The 13,251-nt window shown below is 45.2% G+C and overlaps 1 long non-coding RNA gene across 1 annotated transcript; it reads left to right on the forward strand.

Moving 5' to 3' along the window:
* Positions 1 to 1,971: 1,971 nt before the first annotated feature.
* On the forward strand, positions 1,972 to 12,288 carry LOC118238889. The gene is made up of 4 exons (XR_004770284.1): positions 1,972 to 2,956; positions 4,669 to 4,832; positions 10,489 to 10,615; positions 12,085 to 12,288. It is a non-coding gene; the product is annotated as an uncharacterized LOC118238889 (long non-coding RNA).
* The last annotated feature ends 963 nt before the right edge of the window (positions 12,289 to 13,251 follow it).

Here is a 13,251-nt window from a genome sequence, read left to right on the forward strand (position 1 = left end):
GCAAGAGCAGCAAATACTTTTAACCACAGAGCACAGAGTCCTCTCTTCAGCTCCTCGCCAATTTTTTCTTTTTAACTAGGGTACCCAGCCTGGTCAACCTAATCAATAATGGTTTGGAGGGCGGGGAGAGGGGCGTGGCTTTTTTATTCATGTATGTATCTGTCTGTATACATCTGTGTGGCTGCCCCTAGAGGCTAGAAGAGAGTATTGGATTCCCCTGGAGCCGAAGTTGCAGGTGATTATGAGCCACCTGACATGGGTGCTAGGACTCAAATTCAGATCAATTAGAAGAGCTATGAACACTCTTAACCCTTTTGAGCCATCTTTCCAGCCCCAATCAACCCATTCTAGAAACTCCCCCACAGACAAGCCCAGAAGTCTGTCTCCTAGGTTAATCTTGAGCTTGTCAACCTGTCAATCAAAATTGACCATTGCAAGCTCTTACAACCTAAATTAACCCATATTTCTTATCTACACTTTACCACATGACAGACTATTTTTCAGCAGGGCATGTTCATCACTGGCTTCCTCTGTGTCTGCCTGGTGACTCTGCCCATTTCTTCCCAGCATCTTTTCAGTCTGGCTCTTGCACCTAACCTCTTACCGCTTAGCTACTGGCCAGCTGGTTCTTTACTAAACCAATGAAAATAATACATATTCACAGAGTACAGAAGGATTGTCCCACAGCAATGGAGCTGGAGAGATGGCTCATTGGTTTAGAGCATTGGCTGTTCTTTTTCAAGGTCCTGGGTTCAATTCCCAGCACCCACATTGCAGCTCACAAGTGTCTCTAACTCAAGTTCCAGTGGGTCTGACTCCCTCACAGAGACCAAAGACCAGCACACATAAAAATTAAGTGAATAAATAAATAAGTAAAAGTTACTCTTAAAAAGCCACTAAGATTTGAAATGCTTGTTACTATAGCACAATGTGTCCTACCCTGACTGATAAAAATAGAGACATTACAAGGTTTTTTCCATGTATTTCTCTACAGTATGTAATGTGTAATACATATATGCTTATGAATTACTTATAAACCAATTTTAAAAATTGACTTCTTAGCAAACTATCAATTACTACATGTCAACGACATTTGGGAATGTTGATAAGTAGAAGCTACAAAGCCTGAATTCAAGGTCAAAGTTGAGACCTGACTGAGACCTCCCCTTGCAGGTCAGTGTACTGTGTTTGCATCCCGAAGTACTGTGAAACATGAGATGAACTGTCCAACCCAAACCCAAGAAACCTGGCGATGAATTACTCACAGAACCATGTGTGGCCCTGGTGGGACATCAGGATAGAAAGCTTTTCCCGCCCCACTACAGTGTTGCAGGACTTCCCAATGGGCAGTAGGCCCACAGTGGTTGTTTTTGCCCTCATTGTGTGGCGTGGCTCTGGATCAGGGGGACTGAAGTTACAATCGTTACTGCTTCTTGTCTCATGGTGTTGGTCCCTTCAGATATGTCCTCAACAGAAAATTAAATAAATAAATAAATAAAAACCACTAACTAAAGACATTTAGACTCTTACTTCCTGGTAGTTCCTGCCCTTGTTCAAATCTACTCAACACTACTGACAGAGCACCTCCTCTCTGTCAAACGTTGTAATTGCCAGCTGCAATAAGAACCCTGCTCTCGTATTCTTAGCCTGGTAGAGACCTAATAACAACTACCCAGAACCACAGGAGACAGTAATGACAGTACCACCCTTTCTGAAGGGGTGGGTGGGTTCCAAATATTTCCAGTTCACAAAACAAAACTAAAACAACCTTCTTGCCAAGTACAGTTATCTCTGTTTTTTTCAGATGGACAAAGATCGAAAGAAATGAATCGGCTTTCTTAAATCTGTCAGTCCCCCAGGGGAGGCGCAGTTTCCAGTTGTTCGCTCTGTCCTAGTTGTCTCCTCTTACTCAAAGGTCAGGTAAATAATGGCTCCAGAGTGGAACAAAAGGCAGAAAGGCACAGAGGAGGGATGACTAAGACTTGAGTCAGAATATTGACCTTCAGAATAGGACTCCAAGACCCAGCTGCTTGTTTATGTTGCCCCCAGAGGACAGGCAGAGCCCTGTTACTGCAGTGACTGGAAATCAGATGTGGGTTAGCATTCCCTCCATTTCTGTCCTGGCCCTCCCCTCCTGAAAAAGGAAGCACAGGTCTGATTTGCTCAAGGCTGGGGGTAGGAAAAGGAAAGCCTTCCCAGGAGGTCTGCTGCTGAGCAAAGAATCCCACAAGATGCAGATTTAGGCTCTGGCTACACCTGGGGTCCCAGGTCTACCCCACCCAGGTCCCTTCTGTAGCTGAGGCTAAGTACTGGTCACATCCATGTCTCTCTGCTATCGGCCCTGGCCTGTCATAGCATTTTTCCGGATTAAGCACTCAGAAACCAGTAAACAAACAGGGGATCTAATGTAGGTCTGTTCTTGGTTATCAAAGGACCTAATCTGAACAGGGTGTAATAGAAATCCCAGTCCAGGACTTTTCTCACGTGGGACTCATTTCTTGACTCAGTGGGGCAAGCAGTGAGTGGAGGAGTTTTCACTAGGAAAGCCTGAAAGATGTGAGCAAGGGACCTTTGGGATGGTATGAGACCAAAGTTATGTTTTAAGTTTTAATTAGTATGTCTACAAGATCCTTGAAACAAAAATGCCTCTGACCTCTAAGCCCCTTGCCCGAGGACAGATAGTTCCTGAAATGCTGGAGGCTATTGTTTATGGGAGACAATAAGTCATGTGTTTGCACTCCCCTAAAGAAAGTCTATTTGACTCAACTACACAGGGTATGCTTGATCACATGTGGGCAGGAAGTAAATAGGCTGGGAGTACATCAGGATATATGCTTGTCCTTGATTGGACCTGATGGGAAATTTGGGCTTTGCCTTTTTAAGCCCCTGCTAACCATGACTCAGGGTCATTTACCTGGGAACCTGGATATGGACCCAGCCAGTGGCCATTAACCTGGTGAGTATTTAATTAAAGCTTGTTTCAAATTTGACTTTAAATTGTGTTAGTGATCTTTTTCTTGACTGGGGAGATTAACAGTGGTCTTTCTTAGTCTCTGCTTTAAACTGGGGCTTGGAGTCTCTTTTAGCCTTTGAGCTAATGACCAGCAAGATGCTGGGGACACTCAGCATAGAACCAAGGGCTTCTAAGCCAAAGAAAGGCCATTCTGGGGTGCTAGAGAGTGCCTTTGTTCTTTAGTATGAAGGGGAGTCAGGTATAAATGAATTCTTGGATTTCTTTCAACAAGTAGCCCAGCTAGTGCTAAAATGGTGAATAAAGAGAGGAAATATGCAGATTGGGAGCTGGGGAGATGGCTCAGTGGACAGAGCACTTGCTGTGTAAGTGTGAAGACCCGAGTTCAAATCCTCAGTGTCCATCTAAAAGCCATGTAGCTGAGTATATGAGTTTCTGTAACCCCAGCACCATCGGACCATCAGAGGCAGAGACAGGAGGATTTCGGGTTCAACACTTGCTCCAGGTTCAATGAGAGAACCTGTCCTCTGTAAGGGACTAAGACCAAAAGTAATAGAGAAGGACTCCTGTCACCCCTCTCTGACCCCTACACATGCATACACCACACACATATACTACTAAACCACACACACACACACACACACACACACACACACACACACACACACACACACACACGTAAAAGATGATGAGGCATAAAGATATACCCAGGACTCATGGCTTCCCATGGAATGTAGGAAACTGCACAAACATCGTGATGAAGTGACAAGAGAAGACAGAGACAGTGTCGTCAGAATTACAACTCTCTGGAAAGTAGTAGTTGGTTTATATCAATGTTAAACCATCACGTGCCAAAAGGGCTGCTTAACTTTCCAGTTACACCGGGCTGCCCTTCTTAGGGGGCGTCTTCCGCTCCTGTGGAGATGGCAGTCAGGGTTCAAAACAGGGGGGGCAGTTTGTGTTTTCATTTCTTAAAATGTGTGCCCCTGAGGTTGTGTTTCGTGCTGTTGTTTCACGGTTTTGTTAACTGTTTTCATCTAGGTCTGATGACAGGTAGCTTTCACTGCAAAGGCTGTTGTTCTGAGCAATTTCTTACAGTCCTCACTCTGGAGTGAATAAAGGAACAAACAACTGTCCTTCAAGATGCCTGGTGGTAATGCATGCCTGTACTCCATCTCTCTGAAGGAGTATGCAATAAATTTTAGGGCAGCCTGTGTTGTGTATACTGTAATTCCAGGCTGGCCTGGATTATATGTGCATTCCAGGGTGGCCTAAGTTATATTGTGTGTTTCAGGCCAGCCTGGGTTGTATGTAGTCTGTTACAGGATGACCTGGGTTATAATACTGTGTGTTTTAAGCCAGCCTGGGTTGCATAGTAAGATCCTCCCTCAAAAAGTTGAGAACAAACAAACAAAACCAAGCAAAGCAAAAGTCCTCCAGGGGAAGCCAGGCTCATCAGAAGCCCTGAATAATGGGTGTGCTTGCTCACAGCCTTGGAACAGCTTGTTCTCCAGAAGGCCCATGTGGAGGCAGGTTCCTGAGACCTTTGTTCCGTGCTTATTTAGCTCAAAGTGTCACAACAAAGGGTGGCAGAGCAGTTTAAACAACACATTCTCATTTCTCACAATTGGGGAGGTTGGAAAGGCCAAGATCAGGGTGCTGGTGGATTTGGTACAGTAGTCCCCTTTGCTTTGCAGATGGCCACATTCCTATCGTGTCCTCACATGACTGGAAGAGAGGAAGGAGGTCCTGGTTGATGCCTCTTTCTATAAGGATGCTGGTCTCACCCTGGGGTGTCCACCCTCATGACCTCATCAAGCCTCATTACCTCCTAAATACCACCATTGACTGTGGCTTCAATGTAAGAATTGGTGGGGGGGGGGGAGCATGCATACACATTCATTCTATAATGCAGCATATGAAAATCACATGGCATGGGTGCCTGCTTACGACAAAAGTTTGATCACTGTGGTAGACAGAATTCAGTTAGCCTGTAAGATTCCTGCTCCTTAGTATGCTCACCCTGAATAATCCTCTCCCTTGAGGTTAGTGAGTGAGTCTGACTCAGTCACATGAGATATTTAGGGCAGGTCTAGAGTGTTTTGTACAAGGCTTTTTCTTTTAGGCCACCAACCAGCTCCCAAATCATGACACAGAAACTTTGTATTAGTTACGAATGCTCGGCCTAGCTTAGGCTCGTTTCTGGCCAGCTCTTTTAACTTAACCTGTTTCTCTTTATCTACCTTTTGCCCCCGGACTTTTTTTTTTTTTTTATCTTCCTTCCTTCTTTTTGTATATCTTACTTTCACTGCTTCATGTATCTACTGGCTGGCAGCTGCCTGACTGGCCCCAGGCATCTCCTTTGTTCTCTGTGCTCTCCTCCTTCTCTTATTCCTCTTGTTCTTATCGAGCCTATCTTTTCTCTCCTGTCCAGCTACTGGCTGTTCAGCTCTTCATTAGACCAATCAGGTGTCTTAGGCAGGCAAGGTGAAACAAATGCAACATGCTTTTACATAATTAACCAATGCAGCATGAACAAGTGTAACACATCCTTACATTGTTAAACAAAGGCAGCATAAACAATGTAACACATCTTTGCCCAGTTAAAATAATATCCCACAGCAGTGTTTTCCTGGTGTTAGGAAGCTAGTTAGATATTGAAAACTTGAAAGACAAGTAGGGATAAACCTGAGGCAGGCATGCATAGGGAATAATAGCTTAACAACTTAGAGACTTCACTTGGTTTGGGCTATGCACACACACATTTTCTAACAATGCATTTGTCAACCTAAGACTTTCACCTGCAGGTGCTGTGCACACATACCCGACTTTCAACAATGCATCTAGCAATCCCTTAGCAGCCTAGCATCAACCTGAGTTGAGCTGCACACGCACACACTCCTCTCTGGACAATCAAATAAGCCTCTCATCTCCATAATGAACATGAAACTTAGGTCCCATTCAATCATTCTTATCCATTTACAGGAGTAGAAAGGTTAGAGCTAGTTTGGGGTGTGTGTGGAAAAAGGCAAAACTGTGTCTCCAATTTAAAGCGAACCTGCTATTTGCTATCTTATATTATGCACAATTGGGCATGTATAAAATTGAAATCACATGCATTATCAGAAGGGATATGCAGAATAGGAAAATGGTTATATAACAGAATCTGTCAATCAAAATAGGTAATCACCCAGATCAACCCACTAGTAAACAAATCCCTCTTTTTTACAGACCTGTCTTAGTTACTGTTCTATTGCTGTGATAAAACAGCACGACCAAGGAGAGTCATAAAAGAAATACTTAATTGGAAGCTTGCTTACAATTTCAAAGGGCTAGTCTGTGGCCATTATGGTGTGGGGACATGGCAGCTGGCAGGCAGACATGGTGCTGGAGCCATAGCAGAGAGCTTTACATCCTTATTCAAAGGAAGCAGGCAGAGAGAGAGAGAGAGAGAGAGAGAGAGAGAGAGAGAGAGAGAGAGAGGACCTGATATGTCCTTTTTAAACTTCAAAGCCAATTCCCAGGGACATACCTGCTCCAATCCTTCCCAAATAATTCCACAAACTGGGGACCAAACATTCAAATGTATGAGCCTATGGGGTCTGTTCTCTTTAAAACCATAAAAATAAGGCCCAGGCAATAACCCAGGGTCCTTGAGAACCTTCACTTTTGTAGCCCATTGTCACTCTGACAGTGGATCTGATCTGTCCTAGCTCTTTGCTTTGAACAAAGATCTCTTGCTACCTACACAAATCTGTGGGAACCTTTGTTTCATTGATAGGCCAAAGCCTTGGAAGCACACAACCCAGACCTGGCCATCGGTAATAGATTCCCTCTCAGCAGCAGCAGCAGCTTAAAAACCACAGACTAGAACTCTGGAACCCCATACAGGTCAGGGGAATGGGACTTGATCGTATCTCCAGCCCTGGGAGGAGGCACACCACTCTAAGCCAGCAGGGATTACTATCTAGACAGAGGCTTTTGTTTTTAAGACAGGTTTTCTTTGTAGCCCAGGCTGGCCTCAAACTCAGTAGCCACGGCTGACCTTGAGCTTCTGATCCCCCTGTCTCTACCTTCTAAGTGCTAAGGTACAGGTGTGCACCACCACACCTAGTTTATGTAGCACTAAAATGAGTTATGATTGAACCTAGGGCTTCATGCTTGTGAGGCAAGCATTCTACCAGCAAAGCTACATTCCCAGCTCTAGCCACAGGCTTTCTGACAAAGAACTAGAGGGCACACTATTACCCTCCCCGGTAAAAGTCAACCCAGTCGTCCTTCCAACTACCTAGCAGGAAAAAGCCACTCAGGAAGATCAACTTGGTCTAATGTAGAGACTTTAAAAATGACATGAAGCCTGTCTGAGGTACAGATTTCAACTGTGGTCCCTTGGGACCCTGTCTGCTGTCACCCTCTGAGAATGCATACCACTCTTTTCTTTGGTGAACTCCATCTTCTGTTCTGTGCTGTGTGTTTCATCTGAATTCTTTTGACACAATTACAAGGACCTGGTTACTGAGTAGAGTCCAGAGCAGATCTAATGACAATGGGGTCTTACAGCCGCCAACAGTTGTGCTGTGAGAGGGCCCCAGGGTGGGGAAATGTAATTGAGCAATAGCCAGCGAGAAATTGAACCTTGGTCCTGCAACCAAGGGCAACTACGTTCTGCTGATAACGGTGCAGGGGTGTGGTCATGAGCTCCATACTTCAGGTGAGAGCCTAGCCAAACAGAGAGTTAGCCACACCGCACCCATCTTCATTGCTTTCTCCTCGCCAAGGTGAATACCCTGACAAAAACATCTTAAGAAAGAAAGGGTTTATTTTGGCTTATAGTTTTAGAGGGACACAGTCCCTCATGGCAGGGGCATCAAGGCTGCTGCTGAGGAAGAGGCATATTAGCAAGTTCAGGAGGTTGGCTGGTCATACTGAATCCACCTTCTGGAATTGGAGAGAGAGAACGAGATAGGGCTGGGCCCACTCCCAGTGAGCCACTTCCTCCATGGCTCCATTTCCTAAAAGTTCCGCAAGCTTCCTAAACAGCGCCCCCAACCGGAGACTATGTGTACAAACACATGAGACAATGGAGGACATTTTATTTTCAAACCATAACAATACCTCTACTTCTGAAGTACACAACTGCCTGATAATAAATGCATGCTATTTTAAGCAGCTGGGATTAGGGTAAATTGTTATATAATAGGGAAAGCTAATAAAATCTTCTTTCTGCGATAGACCAGTTCACCTCTCCTTCATCTCTTTGTCTTCTCCAGTCAGCTTTTGTTTGGTTTCTGATGACGTATTTCCCTGGCATGATTGCATAGCCTTCTTTCTCCCTCTTTTCTTCTCTTTTCCCCTCTGGTGTTTCCTTTGGGAATTTAATAGTCATTCAAACCTTCTCAGCATACATCCCTCTTTGAATACTCCCAAAGCATTCTAGTGTCTGGTTCCCACCCCTCTTCCAAGTTTCCCCGGGGCACACATCATTGTGGGACCACCATTTTCATCCTTGCAAGTGGCACTCAGGTTTCCAAAGCTGAAAACCATATTTATTACATAACAGCAAGCCACAAGCCCAAACAACTCACTGCTGGGCTCTTAAACATAGCAACAGCAGAGAGCTTTTTCTGGGCTTGAGGAGGAGCATTCAAATGTCTCCTAATTCTGGCATTTTTTTGGTCTATAGAATGGAAAGCCTAAAAACAGCACAAAGGTAGCTCAGAACATTCATAGAAAACTTTTCCAGACACTAGTGAGCAAGGGGTACAGAGGGAGCAGAAAGCCTAGTGGGCTGGCTACGAGAGTGACAGGCAGCCATTCTAGTGCTTGTTTCCTGCTTGTTGACCACTCTGGAAGGAAAAGAAACAAGGAAGGGGTCCGAGACCCACTTCCTGTCTCCTTCTTGGTTTCCAGACACTGTGTTGCATATGCCTCATTTCACCGATATGACTGATTGACAGCTCTGAAACGCTGGACCAAAATAAATCTCTACTCCTTCAGGTTGCTTTGTCAGGTATTTGCTCATGGTGATGCAAAAGTTAAGAATCTTTCCACCCTGGGCTCAGAGGGTGGTGGTGATTTCTGCATTCCTGTCTGTGTGTTCCTCTGAGAATAGACTGTATTCCTGACTACACAAACTATCTGAAGGTCATATGAGGACGCCTCACTGGAGACTTTGCTCACAGTGAATAGAGTCTGTTGGCAACAAGAACTCCTCGTGTCAGAGGTCCGCACTGCACCTTGTGGGTTCTCTTCATGCACCCTTAGGGTTGCCCTGTCCCCACTCACTCCTAGCAGGACCTTCTTCCACTCACTTTCTTGGCATCCTCACCATTGGTGACCTGGACTTCTGCTCTCTGGATTGGCCTGGGGTGGTGGCTGAGGACGTCTTTCACATTATAGTTGTTTCTGAGCCTTATCCTATGCCAGACTGACTGAACACTTGGTGGCCATTCAAAATATCTCTTCCACAATCTTGGACAGAATCTATTTCTGCTTGATCTGAGAGACCTCTTTAGTCCATCGAAGAGTTAAACAATTTTTGGTGGGGAGGACAGGAGGCTTTCTCTAGATAGAGCACATATTTAGAAACTGGACCCTTGGCAACTACACGAGCTATATGCAAAGAAGTAATTAGTTTTTGCTGAATTTTACTAACTTACTTCTACTGCTACTTTGATAAACATACTCTGACAAAGGGCTGGAGAGGTGGCTCAAAAGTTAAGGGCACTGGCTGCTCTTGCAAGGGACCTGGGTTTGATTCCCAGCACCCACTTGGTGGCTCAGAGCCATCCCTGACTTCAGTTCCAGGGGATCTGATGTTCTCTTCTGGCCTCCATGGGCCCCAGGCATGCATATGGTTCACATACATCTATGCAAGCAAAACACCCAGACCCATAAAATAAAATAAACCTTGTTAAAAGAAGGGAGGGTTTGTTTGGGCCAGCCTAACCCAGCCAGTCCCTCACACAGCTGCCTTTTCCTGGTGATTCCATCAAGTTGACAGTTGTAATTAACCATCACAATTAAAAAACCTCCCTAACATACCTCAAAATATATCCTAGCAGGATTAGCTTTTTGATTTCTGGCACTTAAATCATTCTGTTTATGTTTAATACAAGAAAGATGGTTGAAAGGTTCATTTATGAATGAAACTTGAGTGTATCAATGATTTGCTGAGTGCTAAGGTACTGAGCCAAGAGATGTCAACATGGCCACACCCATTTCTCCTCAAGAGACTTTAGAATCTGGGAGATGAAGTAGGTGCACAGAATAAAAGTAGCTAAATACGGCCTGTATCACAATAGTCTGTGTTTAAGTTCCCTTTCCACAAGTGTCTGGTGAAAGGGGCCACTGGGAAGTGGTGAGCCAATTCTGGAGGCTGAGGAGGGAGTGGAAGCATGGAAGGGATGCCTTCTACTCTAAAATGAAGAAAGGCTTTTTGGTGGCCCTGAAAGCAGCTGTGTGAAACCCTCGGAAGACAATTACTCAACTATTCTTGGTCCTTTGGCTTTTAACAGAGCAGTGTGTAAATGGAAAAGAAGTGGGGATGCCAGGCTAGCGACAGCACCTCAGCCATCTGCAGAGCCTGGCGTCAGCCAACAGACTGCGTGAGAGCATTCCCTGAGGGAAAGGTGCTGTGTCCAGGTAGAGCATATGGGTGTCTCCCACTGAGATGTGAGGGGGAGGGGTGGGTATTGAAAACATCTTCCACAGCCACCAAGGCCTCCTTGGGCGGCAGTTGAGTCACTTGAGTGGCACCATGAAGAAGGCACATGCTATACAAAAGGCTGATACTCTGTAGTTGTCAACCTGTGGGAGGAAGTGTGTGGGGAAGTAGCTGGGAAGCATGCACTAGCTAGGGGAGAGGAGAATTGTCCTGGGGAAAGGCGTGTTTGTGTGCCTGATCTTAGCTGGACACATTTCTGCAATTTTCTGTCACTAGGCATTATTATTATTATTATTATTATGGTTGCTTCTATGACTATAAGATCCAGATCTAGAAAAATAAATTAATAAAAAAAAAAAACCCATGGGTAACAGTCAGCAAATGCCCATCCTGCTTGTGGACACTGGCTATTACTTTTTACCTTTGTCACCAGCTCATGACTTCTGTCCCAGGACTAGACTACAGTGATATCAAAAAAGGGTTCTCAGCTTGACATGGTGGCTTCTACCTGCAACCTCAGCACCAGGAGGAGGAGGCAGGATGATTGCCTCAAGCTCAAGGCCAGGCCAGGGTTTTTAGTGAGTTCTAAGCCAATTTAATAACAAAATGAGGTCCTCTCTCACAGTAAAAGAAAAGGAGGGTTGTGGATGGAGTTTAGTTGGTAGAGTGCTTTGCCTCACTCTGGGTTCAGTCCCCTGGATTGCATAAACCAGATGCGGTGGTACACATCCATAATCTCAGCACTCGGGAGATGGAGGCAGGAAGATTTTAAAAAGTAAGGTCATTGTTCAGTGGTGGCGCATGCCTTTAATCCCAGCACATGGGAGGCAGAGGTAGGAGTAACCCTGTGTGTTTGAGGCCAGCTTGGTCTACAGAGCAAGTTCCAGGACAGCCAGGGCTACACAGAGGCACCCTGTCTCAAGACAACAACAAAAACGAAAACAAAACAAAAGTAAGGTCATCCTTGGCTACACAGGGAGTTTAACACCAGCTTGGACTATCTGAGACCCTGTATCCAAAAAGAAAAAGAAAAAAGACAAGGAAGGAAAAGAAGAAAAGCTCCCCATGTTCTATGGACTAGAGAAATGATCATCAAAACATCACATCCAGTTTTTCAAACTCCCAGAAAATGAGACAATAATGGTGTCAAGGAACACATGTCCATAGAACTTAGAATCACTCAGGTTTTATTTATTTATTTTTTGTAACTCTTGGAGTTAACAGCAGTCTATTACACACTTGAAAATTGCTGAGTAGATTTTAAGTGCTCTCAACATAAAGCATAGGTGTGAAGCAATGCATATGTTAAATACAGTGCATGCATGAATTAAAATACGAACGCCATTCATGCATGCATCTTTTTACATTACAATTTTAAAAAGCACTGAGTCTCAAAGGAAGATGTGGTGTGGATGGTAACAAAGGTTCCTTTCTTTGTTCATTTCAGCTGAGAGCAGATGTCAACTGCTACATATTGAGGGAGATGGCGAGACCCAGTAGGAATGGTGACAGAGGCAGGCTATCTGGGGGCATTCCAGGCGGCCCCTTTCCCAGCTGTGCCACCTCCAACAATTTACATACCCCCCCACCCATAATGTACTTGTATGAAAACACAGACACACACACACACACACACACACACACACACACACAGACAGACACACAGACACAGACACACACACACACACACACACACACAGACAGACAGACAGACACACACACACACACACACACACAGACATACAGTACATGACATGATATAGAGGACAATCTACAAGGTAGACAGAGTGTAATGATGGAATGATAATGCCAGATGTGAACCTTTGGAAGGCAGGGAGGCTGAGGCAGGATGATTCCTTGAAGCTGGAGGCCAATCTGGGCTACAGTGAGATTCTATCTCAAAACCAAGGCAAGCCATCTAGAGAGAAAGAGAACAAAAAAAAGAAAGAGAGAGAGAGAGGACGGGAGGTAGGAAGAAAGGAAGGAAGAAGAGTTAGATGAAAGAATTCCACAGTGAGCTCCTGAGGGGTCAGGTTCTGTGAGCCCGGAACAAAGGCAGCTTTCAGCAGATGCAGTAGCTGAGTGCAATCTTGGAGGAGGACTTGCTGAAGGCGAAGGAAGACAGGTGAAAGAGGGAAGGAGTGAGGCATCAGGAGGGAACAAAGGATATAAAGTGCCGAAGCCTACATGAAGGAGATAGGGGATGTTCAGCCCCAACTTTGCCCTGTCTTTTGAGGCCCCATAAAACTAATGGACTTGGGATGGGATCCTTTCAAAAGTGCCCTGGAAGCCAGATGGGAAGCTTATGTAATTGTTTTCACTCTAAAGCAAGCTCGGGTGAAAGTAATGATGCCTGCTCCTTCCTGCAGGGCAAGAAGGTACTGGTTCAACTGCCCTCCGCCCTCCACCTTTTCTGGTCCACAGCTGCTGGGATGGGTCCTCTCAGTGCCTTGCAGATGGAAATGTAGCACTCTGTGTAGCATCCCTGTGCAGGTAGGGAGTGGATGTGAGGGAGGCGCTGGAAGGCAGGGTCTGCTAGGGAGAACTGGATGTTCCACCCTCAACAAAACACATCCCACAACTCCCACCAGAGGCAAGAGAACAGCAAGAGCAC

Source organism: Cricetulus griseus, chromosome 5 (assembly GCF_003668045.3).
Source record: "Cricetulus griseus strain 17A/GY chromosome 5, alternate assembly CriGri-PICRH-1.0, whole genome shotgun sequence".
NCBI lineage: Eukaryota > Metazoa > Chordata > Mammalia > Rodentia > Cricetidae > Cricetulus > Cricetulus griseus.